The following is a 23,170-nucleotide window of genomic DNA, read 5'->3' on the forward strand; positions in this document are numbered from 1 at the left end:
CTTCGGTGACAAGCTCAAGACTGGCAGAGAGTAGCCCTGACACAGCCTAAGCTCTCAATGTGTCTGTCAAAATCTTGGGTTTATATGTGTTTTGGAGTCTAGTTGTTGAAGCCAATAGCTCACATATGTGGTCTGATAAGCTATGATGTAACATTCTCAAAGGGGTGGGAATTATACTACATGTTTTTGTCACAGTAAAACATATGTCACTCACATAGAAAACTATGTAAATGTTTAAAACCATTTCACAGCTACATAACAATGTGATATAGGAAGTGAGCAGTTTCCATTTCAAGTCAGAGGTTTTACCAGAGATAAGCCAGAAAGGACCTTGCTTTGGTCAAAAACCAGGAACAAAAAGAGAACAACTGACTGATTTTGGTGTGACTCACTGAGAAGCTGAGGGGGAAAGCCTGACTTAATTTTTAAGGTAAGTAAAGCTGAATGCCATGACTAAGTTGTGTATCCATATGTTTTTCTTTTCACCTATTTGTATTTTACCTTCCCATTGAGATCTACTGTGGAGCTTTTAAAAATCAAATGCCCAGGCCCTACTCTTAGAGGTTCTTATTCAATTTTCCTAGGATGGGGCCTCAGAATTTGTATTTTGAAAAAACCTTCACAAACATTTAAATATGCAACCAAGATTGCATAAAAGTTATGCTTATGTACTGAAATTCCAATCACCCTAAGGTAAAGCAATTAAACACACTTTTGGTGTGATACAATTTTTTTTTTCACTCCACACATAGCTTTTAGGTTTGACAATTTGGTCAGTGTCTAGTTTAGACCCCTAAAAATATGAACAAGTTGATGACATTCCATGAGACTTTTCAAGAAGTTGGAAGGTCTAGACGTAGAGACCAGATGAAATTCATTTTGTGCAATGAAGAAGACCAATACTTTTAGATTCTTGTGATAGAATGGATGTTAGATTTTTAAGAAATAATAATTTGATTGGGAAGGATCTTAGCATACAACTATCTAAGTAATCATGAATGATTGTTTTGTCACATATGAAACCAACATATATGCACAAAATATAAAGTCACTTAGATTATTTTCTTTCGTATCAAAAAATAACTAATTTTTTTTTTTTTTTTTTTTTTTTTTTTTAAAGAATGAGGTCCTGAAACAATGGCATTTATCCAGTGGAACTTTTTTTTTTTTGAGACAGAATTGCACTCTGTCACCCAGGCTGGAGTACAGTGGCGTGATCTCAGCTCACTGCAACCTCCGCCTCCTGAGTTCAAGCGATTCTCCTGCCTCAGTCTCCCTAGTAGCTGGGATTACAGGCACATACCACCACACCCAGGTAATTTTTGTATTTTAGTGGAGACGGGATTTCACCATGTTGTCCAGGCTGATCTTGAACTCCTGACCTCAAGTGATCCACCTGCCTCAGCCTCCCAAAGTGCTGGGATTAGAGGCGTGAGCCACCGCACCCGGCCCCCAGTGGAACTTTTTAAATCATACTCACTGAGGACAGCCGAGGAAGAAATGGAAATTATTAGGCCTAGGACTGAGGAGCAGGACCCATAGCCTGGAGCCAGCCTAAAACTAAAACTGGGTGAGCACCAGCATCAGGGGAAGTAAATGCCAGGGAGCCGGCCACTGCCAGGTGGGAAAGAAGTCCACCGCAAAGAATAGCTCACTGTGACGGAGTGGTAGAAAACAGGGAACGGGCTGCAGTGCTCCAGGAAACCCCTGGCACTGGGATAGGTGCATAGCCTAAAGGGGTGGAGTCCCAAGGGACATGATACATGCAGGCTTTATTCTCGGTGAATAATAGGGTCCAGTTAACCCTTTGGATGGAGGCCTTTTAGCAGGAAGTGTTGACAGCAGTAGATATGCAAAGTGAGGCAGGCCGGGGGCCAGAAGAAGGCCTCTAAGAAAGCAGACACAGCTAGACCAGATTGGAATTGTGTTGTATTATTATAAGTGGGGAGGAGTGAATTCTGTTCAAGTCAGTTCACCTAACACTTATTAAGTGCATACTATCTGCTAGGGACTGTGTGAATTACTGGAGAAATGATGGTATGAGACATGGATCCTAGTCAAATACAGCCAGGGCAATCCAGGGACTACTGATGGTGAGGAGCCAGGGAGCAGGTAGCTGTGTCACCTCTGAAATTACCATCTTGTAGCAGGATCTTGGTCTAGAAAGAGCCAGGCAGGTCCGTGGATGGAGAGGATCAGAGTTTTGGATGGGTCCCCAAAGCAAGGATCAAACTCTGGGAGAATAAACTGGAGGTCCAGTTGTCAGATACAGATTACATATTTTTAAAAGGATTTGTACTTTTAATATGTAAAATAGACATATTTTAGACATGTTTTAGAAAGGTGTATTTTTTAATATCTAAGTATTAAAATGTATGCTATAATGTTACTGCAGTCACCCTGCCCTTTACAGCTGCACAAGATTGACTCATTCCTCAATTTGCTTAAAGTTCAGTGTCTTCCTCAATTTTTCTGGTAAAATCCCAAAGGCAAATTCATAGTCAATTTTAGTTCCCATTTTTTGCCTCTGCAGAATTAATTGTTTGGGGATTATTTTGCCACTCCAGACATACTGCCTCTGTTACTGTAAGACTTGCAACCAGCCCCTGTCCTTGGTTCCTATCACCTACCTACCACCACTGAGTTGTACAAAGCCATTTTTTTTTTTTTTTTTTTTTTTTTTTGAGACGCAGTCTTCTTCTGTCACCCAGGCTGGAGTGCAGTGGTGCAATCTCGGCTCATTGTAACCTCTGCCTCTCAGGTTCAAGCAATTCTCTTGCCTCAGCCTCCTGATTAGTGGGGATTACAGGCATGCACCACCATGCCTGGCTAATTTTTGTATTTTTAGTAGAGACGGAGTTTTGCCATGTTGGCCAGGCTGGTCTTGAACTCCTGACCTTAGGTGCTCTGCCCACCTCAGCCTCTCCAAGTGCTGGGATTACTGGCAGAAGCCACCTCGCCTGGCCGGTACAAAGCTATTGTGTTTATAGCAGACCTTACTGAAGACTTGGGGTGACAAAGGGATTACATTGCAGCAGTGCATGTAACTCACGGTAAGAATATGTTATTCTTGTTTTTAAAAGTTCTTTACTACTCTGGCATGATGCTCAATCCCCTCCCTTCTCTGCTAACAACAAAATTGCTGTTAATTTCTCATGCCTTCCAGGTTTGAGGCACTTTTCTACCACAAGAGGCTTATCCAGAAGCAGTACTACCCTTAGACCCAGAGAAGAGGGGCCCTAGCTCTGGGCACTGTGCTCTAGAGGAGGCTGCTCTGGCTGTCCTCCAGCTGTGCCCATGCCTATATGCTGAGGCATCCAGCTGGCCAAGGATGCTTTGAGTTTGCCTGCCCAGAGCTTACCTTCCTCCCCACCTTCTAGACCAGAGAGTAATATTTTAGGCTTTGTGGCCCTACGGTCTCTATTGCAATTATTTAATTATCCCATTATAGCGTGAAAACAGCCCTAGATAATATAAAAATAAATGGGCATGGCTATCTGCCAATAAAACTTTATTGATAAGAATAGGCAATGGGCCAGATTTGGCCCAGGGACTGTAGTTTCTGATCACTGTTCTAGACCACCTTCCAGGTACCCAGGACCCCACACTTTCCTGCTAGAATGGTCTGGGCCTACTGCCAGGGCCTGCTCTACCCTCTTTCCCAATCCTCAGTGCCTGTGGGCAGCCTCCTAAGCCAAGTGGCTGCAGTGGGCAGAAGTGTGTTCAGAGCCTGGCTGTGAAGGATGGGGTGTCCTCACATGTGTGCAAGAGGCTCCCTCTGTGTGGGTTGGAATTGGGGAAGAAAACAGGGAGGCGGGGATTCCAGGGCCAGGAGCTCCCGGCAGGACACCATGTTCTGACTCAGAACTCTGAGGAGTTCATGCAGTCCAAATTCAAACCTGGCCTTTGAGGTTGTTAAGAATTTTAACCGTTTGTTAAATTATTTATACTTTTAAACACTTACAACTATAGTATGTGGGCCTCCTTTGTAATTTTATCCAGACCACCCACTGACAAATGTCAAGGGGTTATCCTAAGCAAACATTTTGTTTCTTCTTTAAAAGGAATCCTGATTTTCTAAAAACAATTATTTACTCTGCTACAATAATATATTTCTTTTTCAGCTCTAAACACCAGCTGAGCAGGTAATATGATTTGATGTTAAATCCCTAGTATGGGCAAGAGCTTCTTTCATCCCTCCAAGTTCAAAGTCATTTTAGTGACAACCAGGAGGGCCAGTTCAGCTGGTGGGGGTCCTGGAGTTTACCTGTGGGGAGAGACGATTGCCAAGGTCAGGTGCCAGATAGGGTGTGGCAGACTCTTACCCGCTGCAAGCATTGTTTGGTTTAGAAACCAAGTTTCCCTATAGCTAGGACTGCTAAGAATGGAACTGCCAGGGCTTGTGCTTGCCCTGAGAATAAACGCCTTGGAGAAAGACACAATGGAGATAATGAGCTTCATGTCAGTTCTGAAGCTGTTAGGTTAGGAGGCTGGAAAAGGGACACTACAGCTGGTTGGGAGGGCTTTTCCCTAGTGTTTCTCTTGGCCATCTGTTCTGAACTGCGCGATCAGCTTCTCATTGGAAAGGTCAGAATGGGTGTGTGGGTAAAGCCTAATGTTGGCTCCACATGCTGCATTAGATGCAGCTGCTCTTGGCTTGGTCACGCCTGGGTTTGCACCCAGGACCCTCTAAAGCTCTGCGCATTATGGTAATCAGCCATCTGCTGCAGCCTTTCCAGGACCAGCTGATCACAAAAGGAAGCCAGGAAGCTCTCTGACAACAGCAGAAGTGGAGGTGTGAGGAGGTGCCTCAGGCCGCTGCCCTCCTCCCCATAGGCCCCTCCTGGATACTGTGGAGCCTTGCAGGAAACTGGTCCAGCACTGGCATGACCTCTTATCTCTTAGGACCCTGGGGGAAATGAGCAAAAGATCTCCCCACTAGTGAACACGGGTGTCATCACTTCAAAGAAAGGAGCTGGACAGGGGACCTGAGTCTGCTGAGACAATGAGAGAAATTTCTGTTCCACTGGGGAGACAGAAACACAATTTGTTTGAAAAGCAAATTTTCCTTTGGATACTTGGTGTCTAGAGATAGAATGATTGGCAATTTTTAGATTACTAGTTGTTACTGGAACTCTAAAATTATATATCTAGATATATTAGTAGTCACTGATTAGTAGTAGTGACTGAGATCACAAAATTATGGTATATTCATATGGCAATAAATACGTAGTTACATATTAATGCAGTGGTAACAATAGCTATAAATATCTATTGGCAGAAGTGTTATCATATATAAACAACCTTCTAAGCATGGAACTTTCCTTTTATATATGTGGGTATATACACATGTAAGCTATAGAATCCCTCTAGAATACATTAATATATATTTATACATATCTATGCAGCATATATATCTTAAGAGTTTTTTTAACTTTGAATATACATAAATGCATACATAAATATAGATCTACATCTGCATCTTGAGAGTAGAACTCAAGACTTGGGAATTTGTTCAAGTTCCAATTCTGCCACCCCACACATACATGATTGTGCTCATGGAAGGATTGTACTCATTGCAGCAGGAAAAGTGGAATAAAACAAACCTCAGACCCTCAGTGTCATCAGCTGGACTTGAGCTTTGTTTGAGCTCCTGGGGAGTGCTAGAAATACGGGTGTGGTGTAGTAGGAACACGCAGGGAGACAGCAAAGGCTTGAGGCCTGTATTAGCAGGGGAGGGCATACAGTGGTGAAATGTGGTTACACTCACAATAGTAAGGGCAAGAACAGAGGCATGTGCAAGTGTGCTGGTGGCGCGGACTAACTGGCTAGGAATGTTAGGGGAGGAGAGGGAGTCACAGTTTGGTTCCCTTGAGCCTGATCTTGAAGGATGCACAAATGATCACAGGGGTTAGGGGGGTTTTCAAGATTTAGAAATAGCATCCATGAAGGCATAAAAATGCAAAGTGTTTCCCCGAGATGGTGATTGTCTAGGGTGGCTGGTGTCTGGGATGATGGAGATGAGACCACAAAGGTGGTCAGTCAGATGGAGAAGGGCCTGGGAGCCACCCTAATGAGTGAGGGCTTTGTCCCATGGCCATGAGGAGCCACAAAGGGTTTTAAGCAGGGGAGTTATGGAATCAAACTGAGGTTTGGGAGAAGTCAGTTTGACAGCTGAGAAGGGAGAAACTGGAGGCAGATGGCTGTAAAAAGTTGTGGCAGGAGGCCAGGCAGGAGATGACAGTGGCAGAGGCAGTGGGGATGGGGAAGAGCTGGTGAGTTCAGGAGTCAGGTGCGGGAAGAATTGGCAGGACTCTGGGGAGTGAGAGAGAAGAAAGATTCTAGCTTGTTTAGTTGGGTAGAAGTTTATGCTCTTAACAGAGAGGGAAAGTAGAGGAGGAAGGATAGCTCTGAATGTTGGAGAATTCTGTTTCACACACATTGATTTAAGGTGACTGCAGGACATCAAGGTAATGTATCTAACGAGAAGGGAAAGGGATTTGCACACATGCACATGTGCACCCACACACGCACACACACACACATCTCCCAAGGCTAATTGGATAGGAAGTTTGAAGAATCTATACCTGGAAAAGGCCAAAAAATCCTCACATGATGTGGCCTCTGGTCCCTCTTGGACCCTTCTTCTGTTTGCCCCTGAAGCTCACCCTGCTCCAGCCATGCTGGCCTCCTTTCTGTTTCTTGAACATGCCAAGCACACTCCCATCTCTCAGGGCTTTGGCTCTAGCTGTTCCCTCTGCCTAGAATATGCCTCCCCCAGACAGTCACTTTCCTAACCTCATTTCACTCAAGCCATTCCTGAAATCTCAGTGCCTGCCCACATCACACTCCCATCCCTCTCATTCCCCTCTGTTTTCTTATTTTACACATCTATTTTATGTTGTTTGTTTCTCCTGTGAGAATGTATGTTGTTTGTTCCCCTGTGAGAATGTATGCTCCACACTGGCAGGGCTCCTTGTCTGTTTTGTTCACTGATACATCGCAAGCACTTAGAACAATGCCTGGTACATTATAAGCTCTTGATAAATATTTGTTGAATACATGAATCTTAAGTTGAATCTACTTAAGATAAGCATCAAAATTTGATTGAGAATTTATCTTTAAAAAGAGAAAAATTTTAAGTGTATCTTAATATACATTTCATAAAATGTCATTTATAATTATAATTATTGTAATTATTAGAGCAAAGAATGAACCAAGTGTTTCTCATTTGGAAGAGTGTGTTCCTGACAAAATTTTTGTCAGAAAATTGTTTGATGGTATGATATAACTTAGATCAATTTCTATTCGACTTTCACAGTATAACCATGAAAAAGGGTTATCTTTTGCAAAAATATTTGAAGTTTTATGAATTTTTCTAAGTACTTCTCTTTCTCTCTTGGTATGCTAAAAATAAACAAAATTTTAATTGAGATATAATGTATATACAGTGAAATGCTCAGATCTTAAATATACCAATCAGTTTTCAGGAATTCATGTTGAGACAGAACACTTCCATCATTCCAGGAAGCTCCTTGTTGCACCTTCTCAGTCAGCACCAAGCAATCACTGATCTGATTCCTATCACCATAGGTTAATTTTTCCTATTCTTGAATTGCAAATTGCAAATAAATGGATTCATGCAAAATATAGCTTTCTTGTGTTAGGCTTCATTCACTGAGCATAATGTATGTGAGATATATCTATGTTGTTGAGCATTTGTAGCTCATTTCTTTTTATTTCTCAGCAGTATTCCAAGGATTTCTCTTATATTTTAAAAGGCTTATTTTGTTACTATCTTTGTGGATTGTATCAATTGCTACTTGCTTTAACAAGCAATTGATTGTATCAGTTGCTACTTGCTTGTGTTTCAGGTAGTTGTTTTTCATTTTATTTCAGTTGATGGAGTTTTGTATCATCTATAAGACTGCCACTTCACTTTGCCATTGATTTCCATCATATCTGCAATGTATTGTCAAATTTATATCTAACAACATGTAAGATACTGACCAAGAAAGGTTAGGCATTATTAGTACAAAAGGAAGGCTGTTTGGAATAGGAACTAATTTTATAAGTGGTCACTTTATTAGTGACTATTTCCAGGTTTTGATTACTTTTGCTTTACCAAGCAACCTCCGGATAATGAACACTCTTATACTAACAAACTTCTTCCCCTGTGTGTGCACACAAGTCTGTGTGTGTATGTATACACGATACATATAGGTCCACTGCCTAGGAATTGTAGAATCACTTATATGGACACATTCGTTAACTTGTTGTTATTGTCCATTTGAGACTATAAACTTGTAGAATGCAAGAGCTATTTGTCTGATTCATAGACATCGATTTGATTCAACTGTGAAATTGTCAATATTTGAGTATTTCTAAAATATAAAAACAGCAATTTTATGTCACTCAACTTCGTGGTCTTTACGCTCATTAGTGGGTAATGAAATCAATTTAATAAATTGAGGGCTGGGCACGGTGGCTCAAGCCTGTAATCCCAGCACTTTGGGAGGCTGAGGCGGGTGGATCACCGGAGGTCAGGATTTTGAGACCAGCCTGGCCAACATGGTGAAACCCCGCCTCTACTGAAAATACAAAAATTACCTGGGCGTGGTGGCACGCACCTGTAATCCTAGCTCCTTGGGAGGCTGAGGCAGGAGAATCACTTGAACCTGGGAGGCAGAGGTTGCAATGAGCCAAGATCACGCCATTGCACTCCAGCCTGGGCAACAGAGCAAGACTCCGTCTCAAAAAAATAATAATAAAATAAAATAAAATAAATTGAGATCAGCATTTTTTATTTTTTGTGACAAAGTCTTGCTCTGTCACCCAGGCTGGAGTGCAGTGATGGGATCTCGGCTCACTGTAACCTCTGCCTACTGAGTTTAAGTGATTCTCATGCCTCAGTCTCCAGAATAGCTGGGGTTACAGGCATGTGCTATGATACCCAGCTACTTTTTGTATTTTTAATAGAGATGATATTTTGCTATGCTGGCCAGCCTGATCTCCAACTCCCATCCTCAAGTGATCTGCCCGCCTCAGCCTCCCAAAGTGCTGGGATTACTGGTGTGAGCCACTGTGCCCAGCTGAGATCAGTATTTTTTAAAAAAGAAATAGACTAGAATAGAAAATGACAGAAGCGTTTCAAATTACAAGAATAGATAATTTTTTTGTGAAACTTTTCTTTCAGTAATGTGTACATGTGTCATATCAGTTAGGATATTGATTTAATGCTTTAACAGAGATCCAATAGTGGAGACTTAGATAATGATAGATTAATTTCACTTCCATGCGAGTCTGAGCTTGTAGGCATCTCTGTTTCATGCAGCCATGCAGATACCCAGGTCCTTTCTATCTGGTTGCTCCTCTTTCTTCTGGGTGTTGTCCTCATCCGCTTAGTTGAAGCTAGCTCATGGTCACTGCATCTTTATTCCATTGTATGCAAAGGAATAGAAACCAAGATGGGGGCAAGCAGCTTCCTTTGAAAGACATCAGGGGGTAAATGTCACTTCTGCTCAAAATCAATCACTTCAGCTCAGCTGTATGGCTATACCAAGATACAAATGGTATCAGAAAACACAGCCTTTAGCTGTGCATTGTGTGAGCAAAGAGAAATCCAGATAGCCCTGGAGACTGACTTCTTTCCAATTTTGGTAACTGAGGAGACAATAGGCTCAGCAGGTCTGAATTAACTTGGTGGAAAAGCAGACTGCGATTAAGTGCTGAGCTCTAGAGCTCCTTTCTCTCTCTCTCTCTCTTTTTTTTTTTTTTTGAGACAGAGTCTCACTCTGTTGCCCAGACTGGAGTGCGGTGGCACCATCTCAGCTCACTGCAACCTCCACCTCCTGGGTTTAAGCGATTCTCCTATCTCCCTCCCAAGTAGCTGGGATTACATGTGCATGCCACCATGCCTGGCTAATTTTTGTATTTTTAGTAGAGGTGGGGTTTCAGCATGTTGGCCAAGCTGGTCTTGAACTCCTGACCGCAAGTGATCCACCCACATCAGCCTCCCAAAGTGCTGGGATTACAGGCATGAGCCACCGCACCTGGCCTAGAGCTCTTTTCTCACAAGGCCACTTCTCTACCAGGGAACTTCCATTGTTACACACTCACAGAAATGTTCCCTGACACTTGTCCCTATAAACAGATAGAGGATTGAGCTTGGAGGGGCTGGGGAAAGGGAGAAGATTCTCTGCTGGAAACTGACCCAGGGTATGTGGTCCAGCTGTGCCACCATTGCAAGCCTCTCTGTGGATAGATGAAGGCCTGGGGATTATGAGCTTTCTGCCACTTCTCTCTGTGTAAATTTGTGCTGAGTCCTAATATTGTATGTTAGGGGTTACAAAAAAAAAGTTGAAAACCTCTAGATGGGGATTCTAGCTGATGTCTAGTATTCAGGTGATAGAATCATTAATGCTTCATTCAAATATTTGTTTGACTTACCCTGCTAGAGAGTTATCTTTAATATAATAATGGAGAAATAAAAATTAGCTCTTATCCTCTCGGTCAGTTCTATAAATTGTATAAACTGAGCAACTATTAATGTTTTGCCACATTTGCTTCACCACTATTTCCATATGTATGCGTCATTTTTCCTGAACCACTTGAGAGTTGTGCATAATGCTCTTTTGAAACCACCTTTGCAAAGATGATGACAGTGAGAGAAGTCTAGCATGGCTGCCTCCATCTTGCTTCTAGCCTCTCAGGCTGGCTGTCCTCACCCCTTTCTGGGCATAGGCCAAGCTAACCATAGGAAGAATTTTGTTTATAATTTAACTTTGAAGCAAAGATGATAATAGTCCCTCCCTAAAATTAACCCACTCCTTGTTCAGGGACCAAAACCCACCTTTGTAAAACCAATGAAAAGCCGCAGGATTAGGATTATGAGAGAGGCCTGAATTCTGCTAAAATGTAGGCATAATTTATATAATCCATTACTTCCCAGAAGTCATGTGGCCAGAGGTCACAAGATTTGTGACTTCCTCAATTGCCTCTATAGATAACTTCACTATTGTAGAACCTAAGATTGACCTTTTGAGATGTGTTTTAGATTTTTGCATTCTGGCAACCCACTGACCCCGCCCAGACTCATGACTCCACTGGTGCTGTGGCCCTCACCCAGAGGCAGACTCAGCGCACGAGGACCATTTTCCACACCTCTATGATTTCATCCCCAACCAATCAGCAGCACCTACTCCTGATTTAGGGGGCCCCCTACCCACTAAATTATCCATAAAAACCCTAGCCTCTGAGTTCTTGAGGAGACTGATTAGAGTAATAAACTCTGTCTTCCATGCAGCTAACCTAGGGTTAAACTCTTTCTTTACCACGATACCATGGTCTCAGTGTGTTGGTTTTGTCTGTGCAGTGGGCAGGAAGAACTGAAAGGGCAACTACACTTTTATCCCCAAATGCTTCAGTGTGCATTTGCTAAGTACAAGAACATTTTCCTATTAAGCACAATAAAAGTATCTAATTAAAACAATTTAACATCGTTATAATACTACTATCTAACATACAATCTGTATTAAGAATTTGCCAGTGTCCTCATGTTCTTTATGCCAATATCTCCCAACCTCCATCGCTTTACCACCCGCCCCCCGCCCCCCTCCAACCGCTCTCTGCTCCCATCTAGGATCCAATCCAAGATATACATTAGATCTAATTTTCATGTTTGGTGAAAATTAAACAAAAATTTCAGATCCTGCATGATTACATACAGCCTTTGGACTCCTCTTTTTCCTACTGGTGTCTTTGTAATACTATTCTCTGACTCTTTGTTTCCTTTTCCTGGAGGTGGTCAGTAGAATGTCATTGGAAATTATAACGACAGTCAGACCAAACCTTGAGATAGAGCCAGAATTCAATCAGATATTATTTTAATAAATTGTATACAATGTGAGTCTGTCAGATTGGAAACACAAGAAAACAAGTCAATGAAGTCCACAGGTCTTTAGACTTGCCAGCAAGACATCTAAATATCTGAAGAACTGAAAAAAATGCAAAATGCAATAGACTTTCCAGGTAGATTGGAGAATTAGGTAATATGTAACCTTCTTGAAGGTTTAGAGATAGGACTAGGCAAAGAGGCTCTGAATGTCAGTTGGGGCCATGAGAAAAATCATCCTGGAGCCTGTAGCTCTAGCTCTCAAACCTTAGCCACTATCTCTAGTCCATGAAAAACTCTGCTAAAATTTACAGGGAAGGGAAGGGAAAGCCCAAAATTGTTTAGGATATTTGTTTCTTTAGTAGGTTAGAAATAGAGATTTATAATTATGTATAGATATAAAATATAGCTAATTAAAATATTAGAAATAATGTGTACATTTTGTATTTTAAGTACTAGTCATGTTTAAGAGAATTAGGGACTTCAGAGTATTTCACAGATTAACCTTATGGGTCTAATAAAAATATACAACTGAGGAATAATTTAGACGTGTAATTTTAGGTTGAAATTTTACTGTTTGTTAATAATATCGTAACAGTCAAAAAAAGATAAGATTCACCATAAGTTTAATTTATTATAAAATTTGTAAGACTTAAGTCTTGGGAAGGTCTATTTTCTAGTGAAAGAATTACAGCTCTTAAAAGAAAATACTCCGTCTCCCCTCTCCCCTCTCCCCTCTCCCGTCTCCCCTCTCCCCTCTCCCCTCGTCTCCCCTCTTAGGTCTCCCTCTCCCTCTCCCTCTCCCCTCTTCGGTCTCCCTCTCCTTCTTTCTTAGGTCTCCCTCTGTTGCCAAAGCTGGACTGTACTGCCGTGATCTCAGCTCGCTGCAACCTCCCTGCCTCGGGCTCCTGTGATTCTCCTGCCTCCCGAGTGCGTGGGATTGCAGGCGCGCGCCGCCACACCTGACTGGTTTTTGTATTTTTGGTGGAGATGGGGTTTCGCCGTGTTGACCGGGCTGGTCTCCAGCTCCTGGCCTCGAGTGATCTGCCCGCCTCAGCCTCCCGAGGTTCTGGGACTGCAGACGGAGTCTCGCTCACTCAATGCTCAATGTTGCCCAGGCTGGAGTGCAGTGGTGTGATCTCGGCTCGGCTCGCTACAACCTCCACCTCCCAGCCACCTGCCTTGGCCTCCCAAAGTGCTAAGATTACAGCCTCTGCCCAGCCGCCACCCAGTCTAGGAAGTGAGGAGCGCCTCTGCCTGGCCGCCCCGTCTGGGAGGTGAGGAGCGCCTCTGCCCGGCCGCCACCCCGTCTGGGAGGAAGTGAGGAGCGCCTCTGCCCTGCCACCCCGTCTGGGAAGTGAGGAGAGCCTCTGCCAGGCTGCCCCGTCTGGGAGGTGAGGAGCGCCTCTGCCTGGCCGCCACCCTGTCTGGGAGAAGTGAGGAGCGCCTCTGCCTGGCCGCCCAATCTGGGAAGTGAGGAGCACCTCTACCTGGCCGCCCTGTCTGGGAAGCGAGGAGCACCTCTGCCCGGCCGCCCTGTCTGGGAGGTGAGGAGCGCCGCTGCCTGGCCGCCACCCCCTCTGGGAGGAAGTGAGGAGCGCCTCTGCCCGGCCGCCCCGTCTGGGAAGGGAGGAGCGCCTCTGCCTGGCTGCCCCGTCTGGGAAGTGAGGAGCGCCTCTGCCCGGCCGCCACCCCGTCTGGGAGGAAGTGAGGAGCGCCTCTGCCTGGCTGACCCGTCTGGGAGGTGAGGAGCGCCTCTGCCTGGCCGCCACCCCGTCTGGGAGGAAGTGAGGAGCGCCTCTGCCCGGCCGCCCAATCTGGGAAGTGAGGAGCGCCTCTACCTGGCCGCCCCGTCTGGGAAGCGAGGAGCGCCTCTGCCCGGCCTCCCTGTCTGGGAGGTGAGGAGCGCCTCTGCCCGGCCGCCACCCTGTCTGGGAGAAAGTGAGGAGCACCTCTGCCCGGCCGCCCCGTCTGGGAGGTGATGAGTGCCTCTGCCCGGCCGCCCAACGTCTAGGAAGTGAGGAGCGCCTCTGCCCGGCCGCTCCATCCGGGAGGGAAGCGAGGAGCACCTCTGCCCGGCCGCCCCATCTGGGAGGTGAGGAGCGCCTCTGCCTGGCCACCACCCTGTCTGGGAGGAAGTGAGGAGCGCCTCTGCCTGGCCGCCCAATCTGGGAAGCGAGGAGGGCCTCTGCCCAGCTGCCCCTTCTAGGAAGTGAGGAGCGCCTCTGCCCGGCCGCCACCCGGTCTGGGAGGAAGTGAGGAGCGCCTCTGCCTGGCTGCCCTTTCTGGGAAGTGAGGAGCGCCCCTGCCCGGCCGCCCCGTCTGGGAGGTGAGGAGCGCCCCTGCCCGGCCGCCCCGTCTGGGAGGTGAGGAGCGCCCCTGCCCGGCCGCCCCGTCTGGGAGGTGAGGAGCGCCTCTGCCCGGCCGCCCCGTCTGGGAGGTGAGGAGCGCCTCTGCCCGGCCGCCCCGTCTGGGAGGTGAGGAGCGCCTCTGCCCGGGCGCCGTGTCTGGGAGGTGAGGAGCGTCTTTGCCCGGCCGCCCCATCTGGGAAGTGAGGAGCGCCTCTGCCCGGTGGCCCCGTCTGGGAAGTGAGGAGCACCTCTGCCCGGCCGCCCCATTTGGGAGGAGAAATTCTTCTGCCTTGGGATGCTGTTCATCTATGGCCTTGCCCCCAGCCCCATGCTCTCTGAAACATGTGCTGTGTCAACTCAGGGTTAAATGGATTAAGGGCGGTGCAAGATGTGCTTTGTTAAACAGATGCTTGAAGGCAGCATGCTCTTTAAGAGTCATCACCACTCCCTAATCTCAAGTACCCAGAGACACAAACACTGCGGAAGGCCGCAGGGACCTCTGCCTAGGAAAACCAGAGACCTTTGTTCATGTGTTTATCTGCTGACCTTCTCTCCACTATTATCCTATGACCCTGCCATATCCCCCTCTCCGAGAAACACCCAAGAATGATCAATAAATACTTAATTAAAAAAAAAAAAGAAAATACATTAATGTATAAATGCATTTGAAATATTTAAAGGAGTTTAATTTACCAAGTTTGTAAATAATATAAAACATTACAATCAAAGGCTTTTTCAGAGTGATTATTAAAATTTGCTCGAGTCTTACACTGAATATTTTAATCCATAATCTGAATGTAAAAGTTTAATAACTAGGTTTTTTATTTTTTAACTTTAATAAGTTGAATATGAATTTTTAAAAATAACTTTTGTGTGAGCTTTTCATGTTCAAAAGCCATCCTCAAGGGCACTGAAGACCCACATTTATAGAGGCAGTCTCTATACTAATAACCAGTTGGTGCCATTGCCAGCAGGAAGCTTCCAGTGGTGGCTGCCAGTCCTGGCCTGGGTGCCATTTTGCTCGATGTGGCAGAAGCTGCTCTCTTCTCACAAAGAAGAGCCTATCAATGAAAAGAGTCAAACTCTGTAAAATGTTTGAAGATATTTATTCTGAGCCAAATATGAGTGACCAGTGGCCTGTGCCACGGGCCTCAGGAGATCCTGAGAACACTTGCCCAAGGTAGTTGGGCCGCAACTTGGTTTTATACATATTAGAGAGACATAAGGCATCAATTAATACAGGTAAGATGTACATTGGTTCAGTCCAGAAAGGCAGAACAACTGGAAGCGGGGGCTTCAAAGTCTCAGGCCGATTCAAAGATTTTCTCATTGGCAATTGGTTGAGTTATTATCAACAGAAAGGAATATCTGGGTTACAATAAGGGCCTGTGGAGACCAAGCTTTTATCATGCAGATGAAGCCTCCAGGTAGCAGGCTTTCTTATCAGACTTAAAGAGTCTGTTCTATCAGTAATTCCAAAAGGGAGGAGGGTGTAATGAGGCACTTTGCCAGTGGACTGGACATTATGGTAGGTTTCTCAAAAGTTCTGGGTACACTAAATAACCTCTTTGGAGTAAATCAGTTACAGCAAATATTTATTGAGCACCTACTGGGTGCAAGGTCCTGTGCTTAACAAACTATATTATAATTTTAGAGTGGTATTTTCCTCATTCTCAATAAATGTTTAATGGTGTAACTTCCTGCCCGCTGCACAAACAAATTCAACTCACGAGACTATGGCATTACCGTAAAGAAAGTGTTTAATTGACACAAGGCTGGCCACTCCACAAGGGAGACGAAGTTATCACTCAAACCAATCTTCCTGAAGTCTTGGAGGTTAGGGGTTTTTCAAAGATAGTTGGGTGGGCAGGGTGCTAGGATGGGGGCATGCTGATTGGTTGGGTCAGAGATGAAATCATAGAAAATTGAAGCTGTTCTCTTGTGCTGAATCAGTTCCTGAGTGGGGACCACAGGATTGATTGGTGGGTTGGGATGGGGAAGGGGGCATCGGGTTGTCAGAAATGCAAAAACCTGAAAAGACATCTCAAAAGACCAATCTCAGGTTTTACAAGGATGATGTTATCTGCAAGAGTAATTGGGGAAGTTGCAAATTTTAAGACATCTGGAATAATAGCTGGTAATTATTTAGGATTCAAGCCCCTCTCATCCTCCTAACCTGATGGCCTTTCATTAGTTTTACAAGAACGGTTTAGTTTTGGGAATAGGCTATTATGATTTAAACTATAAACTTCTCCCAAAGTTAGCTTAGCCCATGCTCACGAATGAGGAAAGACAGCCAACTTGTGAGGCTAGAGACAAGATGGATTTAGCCATGTAAGATTTCTCTTACTGTCACACTTTTGCAAAGGCATTTTCAATAGAAGGTATATCTTAATATTTTCAATTAATTCATTTTGTGCGTATCTCCTTAAAACTCTATCATATATGTCAAGTAATTACTTAAATATTTCTATGATTCAGAATATTTAAGCTGGCCTTGAGTTTGGGACATTCAACTTTTGTACAATTTATCCTTTGATACCTTTTACACTGATACTCCTACACCACTTGTATGGTACATTAAATTCAAACATTCCCTGGTTAGCTGGTGAATAAACATTTATATTTCTGCATGCACTGCTAGCCTATCAATGGCTCAACTCTGGCAGCGTCTCTGTCTTTGCTTGTCCAGCATAGTTTTGCAATTATTTAAATACCTTTTTTGCATTTTGCTCTTATTTTATAAAAATGAGTACCAAAAGGGGGGAAAAGAGTGACAAGAAACAAAGATTTTAAAATCAGCATAATGGAGGAAAGATGGAAAGTATTAGGAATGCTAAAAGCAATATATTTTTGGTTTCAATCTAATGTTCATTGAACTTAAGCCAGTATATTTTGTATTTGAATGGGAAGAACAAAATTAAAGAACATGCATGAAAGCTGGAAATAATTTGGAGACTGTATCTGAAGAAAGAGATGTAATTAAGCATTTTATCATTTTTCTGGCTTTCCGTAAACAGACCTTTCCTTATAACATATAAGATGATTGAACTTTCTAATATTTACCTTTTGTGTGTATATATATATGGCACACATAGTGGACTGCTGCAAAGAATCCTGGCTGTAAATCTTTCGTAAAGAAATCTTTTCAACAAAAATAAGATTTTTTTTTTTTTTTTTTTGAGTCAGTATTGTTCTGTCTCCCCAGGCTAGAGTGCAGTGGCGCAATCTCGGCTCACTGCAACCTCTTCTTCCCAGGTTCAAGCGATTCTCGTGCCTCAGTCTCCCCAGTAGCGGGGATTACAGGTGCCCACCACCACGCCTGGCTAATTTTTATATCTTTTTTTAGTAGAGATGGGTTTTCACCATATTGGCCAGGCTGGTCTTGAGCTCCTGACCTCAAGTGATCTGCCTGCCTCGGCCTCCCAAAATGCTGGGATTACAGGCATGAGCCACTGCACCCGGCCTCAACAAATAAAAATTCTTGATGGTGGAATAAGTACCAAGTTTGCTTCGTATTCCTCCCAAACCCCATTGAAATAAAACGTGTTATTACAAAAAGAAAAGAAAAAAAGAGACTAGGAGGGGCCGGTTGCCCACAGAGAGTTTTCAAGAGATTTCTGAAAGAAGAGAAGAGAGCTGCGACAGAAAACTTGTAGAGAAAGAAGGATGAAAAGCAGAAGCAGTTGTAGGACAAGGGCTCTTCCTGTCTTTTGTAACATTCTTAATTAACTGAAGAGACTGCAAAGTGCCTTTAATGGCAATAAGACAAGGAGGGTGGGGAGTAATTTCTTCCAGAATTAAGATGAAGTCAAGCTATCAAAGCTTAGATGTTTCAGCGATGGGAGAACAAAGGGTCTTGTGCACTGTTGCTGGCTAACCTTGAGGAGGAGCAAGGCAGGAAAGGAGGAGGGGGTTACTGGGTAGTACCGAAAAGGAGGCTGGGCCCCAGGTATCAGGGTCCTCATACTGATAAAGGTCCTGTACCTGGCATAGAAGCAGAAGCCACTGCAGCTCATAGGACCATGTTTACAGCCAGGAGAGGGGTCTCCAGTGCTAATGCTTGCCCACTGTGAGTTGTGTCCAGAATCTGGCTTTACTGTATTAAAAGAAAATACAGCATAGACATTGCTTTAACACATAAGTCTTTTGTTAAAATTCAGAACCTCTACATTAAGAGGAAGAGGAGGAGTTATAGCAGTACCTTGAATAATAGTAATTTTGATTATCCTGGTACAACCACTGGAGAGAGAGGTTTTTGGTCAAAGGGACATTTTGACACCTAAAATTAAAATAAATAATTGTCTGTTATCCTAGGACTGGCTTGCCTTCCAGGAACTATTTCTCACTTTGCAAGCACCACCTGTCACTGATGTGTACAGATCACAGCTATGGTTTTCTTTCTGAGATTCTGATATTCTATTTAAATATATATATTATATTTAACTCTCTATATATATTTATATATACATATAAGAGTCTCACTCTGTCATCCAGGCTGGAGTGCAGTGACACAATCACAGCTCACTGCAGACCCGAACTCCTAGGCACAAGGGATCTTCCCACCTCAGCCTCTCGAGTAGCTGGGACCAAAGATGCCCACCACCATGACTGGCTAATTATTTTATTTTGTAGAGATGGGGGTCTTGTTATGTTGCCCAGGCTGGTCTCAAACTCCTGGCCTCAAGTGATCCTCCAACCTTGGCCTCCTAAAGTGTTGGAATTACAGGTGTAAGCCACCATGCCTGTCCAAATCAAATATATTCTACCAAGCTACTAAGTACAAATCAACTTTTGCAGCCTGGGTGGGAACGGAAAGGCGCTACAGAAAAGATAGAGGGCAGTATCTCGCCTTCCTGAGAGGCAGGTGGAGAGATCAGCAAGTTCAGCTTGACAGCTTTGCAGTCAGAATGTGAGGCCTGGGTTAACACATGCTTCCCATGATGCCTTAGTTGGTCACTCATCCCATACTGCAGCTGCCACTGATTTGTGGTCTTAGTTGTTCTTTTTCTCAGGTGTCATTGTTTAGCCTGTGCCCCAAAGGTCCCCAAAGGGAGCAGTGATGTCTTTCCTCACACCCAGTGCGGGAATGGCCTGCAATAAGGTGCTCAGGGAAAACACTCCAGAAATTTGATTTTGTAAAAGTAGTATTTGCATCTGGCTAAGAAATTGTCTACCCCTCAGAGGTTTTCGTTCTTCAGGTGGTGATGCCTATGTCTCTAATTCTGCTTATACTACTGTTCAGCATTCAGGAGCCTCAGGTGTTGCCTGTTGACTCTTTGTCGTGTCAGAAGACTCAGCTCTCTTATACGCCCTGCCTTCATCCCACTGTTCCATACCCCTCCTCACATTTCTCAGTTTCCCCCCTGGCTGCATCTTCAGTTTCAAACAATGCACTTAGGCTTCCATTTATTGTTCCACTTAGATAGTAGTTTGTGACCTCCTTGTTTTAACATGAGGTTAATTATGCCCAACCTTTCTCTCCTTTTCTCTACCTCCACCTCTTCCATTCCCCTATCTTGGCCAAGATTGATAAGATTAACATTCTCAAGTTTGGGTAACATATTCATTCTGTCTTGTAACTAGATTGTCTTCAGTGATTTGCTGATTCATTCATTCCTTCATTCATTTGATACATATTTATTGAGCACCTACTATGTGCCCAGCACTGTTTTAGGCACCGAGGATACAGAAGTGAATGCAATAGACAAGCATCCTTCACAGAGCCTTCCCTCTAGTTGGAGAAAAGTAGGTAAAATCTCTATTGTGTTAGATGACAATATATCCTAAGGAAGAAACCAAAGAAGGGAAAGGGAAAGGACTCACATGAGAACACAGCTGTACACACACCCAGTCACAGTGGCCTGAAGGAAGTGAGGGAATGAGCCATTTGTGTGTCTGGGGGCAGAAGGAGTAGGAAATATAATGGCCTGAGCAGGGGGCAGGCCTAGTTAGTTGCAGAAGCTGAAAGGAAATGTAGTGAGGTTGAGGGAGAGTAACAGGAGGTAAAGTTGGAGGGGTACTGGAGAACATATGTGAATGTGGTGTGTATATGTGTGCACCACATGGGTGCAGCTTGAGTGGAGCCATGTGGCCATCTGGGTGACAGGATATACTGCATTTTAACAGGGCCACTTGGGCTGCTGTGCCGAGGAGAGACTGTTGTGGACCATAGGTGGAGACCTTTGAGAACGCTACTACAAAAATCCCAGTGAAATATGACAATGGCATGAAGTCAGGGATAGCCATGGAGGTGGAAAGAAATGAATGGATTCTGGATATATTCAGAAGTTACAGTGAGGCCGGGTGTGGTGGCGCACACCTGTAATTTTAGCACTTTGGGAGGCCAAAGCGGACAGATCACTTGAGGTCAGGAATTTGAGAGCAGCCTGACCAACATGGTGAAACCCTGTCTCTACTAAAAATACAAAAATTAGCCAGGTGTGGTGGCGTGCATTTGTAATCCCAGTTATTCAGGTGGCTGAAGCAGGAGAATCGCTTGAACTTGAGAAGGGGAGGTTGCCGTGAGCTGGGATCGCACCACTGCACTCTAGCCTGGGCAACAGAGTGAGACCCTGTCTCAAAAAAAAAAAAAAAAAAATGGCCAGGCATAGTGGCTCACGCCTGTAATCCCAGCACTTTGGGAGGCCCAGGCGAGTGGATCACTTGAGGTCAGGAGTTCAAGACCAGCCTGGAAAACATGGCGAGACCCCATCTCTTCTAAAAATACAAAAATTAGCCAGGCATGGTGGCGCACACTTGTAGTCCCAGCTACTCAGGAGGCTGAAGCAGGAGAATCACTTGAACCCTGGAGGTAGAGGTTGTAGTGAGCTGAGTTCGCACTGTTGCACTTCGGCCTGGGCAACAGAGTGAGACTCTGCTTCAAACAAACAGAAGCAGTTAAAGCTGATGGTATTTCCTGACCAATTGGATGTGGAGTATGAGAAAAAGAGGAGTCAAAATGACTATAAGTGTTGTAAACTGAGCAGTGGGAAAGATTGATTGATTCTAATGGATTCTAATAAATTAATTCTAAAAGCCAACAACTAATACACAGCAAATGCAGTATTCTAACCATGAAATCACTTTTCCCTGAAAGCCTATTTTTTCAATATCTCTATCCTTTGGACCACTCAAAAGGGAAATTTCATAGTGAAAAGTTCATGTGGTTTCTTCTTTCTCAAAACCATCCCACCTTTAAGTTGGTTCAGATTGTTTTTTGACTAGACATAGCATTTATATGGCTCAAAATCCAAAATAATACAAATATTATATGGTAAAAAGTCTTTCACTCACACCTATCCATCTGCTCTATATTTAAACCAGCTTTGTTTTTTCTTTTTGGTACAGTTTTTGTTTTATTTTAGTTTTTGCTTTACTCCTGGAGTTTCTAAATAGCCTTTATTTTACGTAAAGAAGAAACACATGCCTACTTCACCATATTTGAAACATTTCCTAGCTTCTTCCTCCTTTTATCTATACATTAGAATGTATTTCATTCTTCTCGAAGCTTGCTGCCTTCCCTTCATGATTTGGATCAATTGATTTATATTTTATCTATGACTTTCCCTTACAGCGGTTGTATTTGTACATATGTGTGTATTTGGCATTTTAAATTACCTTTCCCCCTCCCACTCATGCATTATTTGCTTTTATCACATCCTCAAGTTTTTCCAAGTTTTTAATCATGCAACCTATTACATGGAGTTCCCTTTTATCCTAGAGCAGTGGTCGAAAAACTTTTCCTGTAAAGAACCAGATAGTAAATATGTTAGGCTTAGTTTACCATACAGGGTTGAGCAGCTACTCGGCTGCTGGAGCATGAAATTAGCCATAGACAATCAGTAAACAAGTGAGCATGGCTGTGTTCCAATAAGACTTTATAGATGCTGAAATATGAATTTCATGTAATTTTTGTGTATCATGAAATACTCTTATTTTTCTTGAAATTTTTTTTCAACCATTAAAAACTTCAGGGCCAGCCATAGTGGCTCATGCCTGTAATTCCAGCACTTTGGGAGGCTGAGGCAGGTGTATCACTTGAGGCCAGGAGTTTGAGACCAGCCTGGCCAACATGGTGAAACCCTGTCTATACAAAAAATGCAAAACTTAGTCAGGTGTGGTGGTGTGTGCCTGTAGTCCCAGCTACCGAGGGGGCTGAGGCAGGAGGATCGCTAGAGCCAGGGAGGTTGAGGCTGCAATGAGCCAAGATGTAACAGGCAGACCCTGTCTCAAAAAAACAAACAAAAAACCGTTCTTTGCTGGTAGGTCATACAGAAGCAGGCAGCAGGCTGAATTTGGCTCACAGGCTGACACCAGCTGACCCCTGTCCTAGTGTTCTCCTTCCTAATGCTTCAATTGAGTTTGCTTGCTGTCTGGGTTTGCTTCATAGCCATCATTCTGAGAGTTCCCTGTAGTCTCTCTGGGGCTGGATCCACTGCTTCCTGGAGCCCATGTCTTCCTCATTTTTGCATTAATCCCTCATTTTGTTGGAAAATATTCTCAAGGAATTTATGAAGAAAAGCCACATTTCTTTATTCTTAATATTCTGGAAAATATCTTCATTCTACCATCATACTTTTTAAAAAAATTTAAATTTTTTTTTTTTTTTTTTTTTTTTTTTTGAGACAGAGTCTTGCTTTGTCACCCAGGCTGGAGTACAGTGGTGCAATCTTGGCTCACTGCAACCTCCACCTCCCAGGTTCAAGTGATTCTCCTGCCTCAGCATCCCGAGTAGCTGGGATTGCAGGTGCCCACCAACACACCGGGTAATTTTTTTGTATTTTTAGTAGAGACAGGGTTTTGCCATGCTGGCCAGGCTGGTTTTGAACTCCTGACCTCAGGTGATCTGCCCACCTCGGCCTCCCAAAGTGCTAAGATTACAGGCATGAGGCACCGCGCCCGGCCTTTTTAAATTTTTTTTTGA

At 43.9% G+C, this 23,170-nt stretch overlaps 1 long non-coding RNA gene across 3 annotated transcripts in view; it reads left to right on the forward strand.

Annotated features, from left to right (window-relative positions):
• Positions 1–321: 321 nt before the first annotated feature.
• Positions 322–23,170, forward strand: part of LOC129057709 (uncharacterized) — a 96,826-nt gene continuing 73,977 nt past the window's right edge. For 2 of the 3 annotated variants that reach the window (XR_010136297.1, XR_010136298.1), the window contains exon 1: positions 322–430. This is a non-coding gene — a long non-coding RNA (uncharacterized LOC129057709). The remainder of the gene's footprint in view (positions 431–23,170) is intronic. The other variant, XR_008522431.2, reaches the window with a different exon arrangement.

This window comes from Pongo abelii, chromosome 12, assembly GCF_028885655.2.
Source record: "Pongo abelii isolate AG06213 chromosome 12, NHGRI_mPonAbe1-v2.0_pri, whole genome shotgun sequence".
Classification (NCBI taxonomy): Eukaryota; Metazoa; Chordata; class Mammalia; order Primates; family Hominidae; genus Pongo; species Pongo abelii.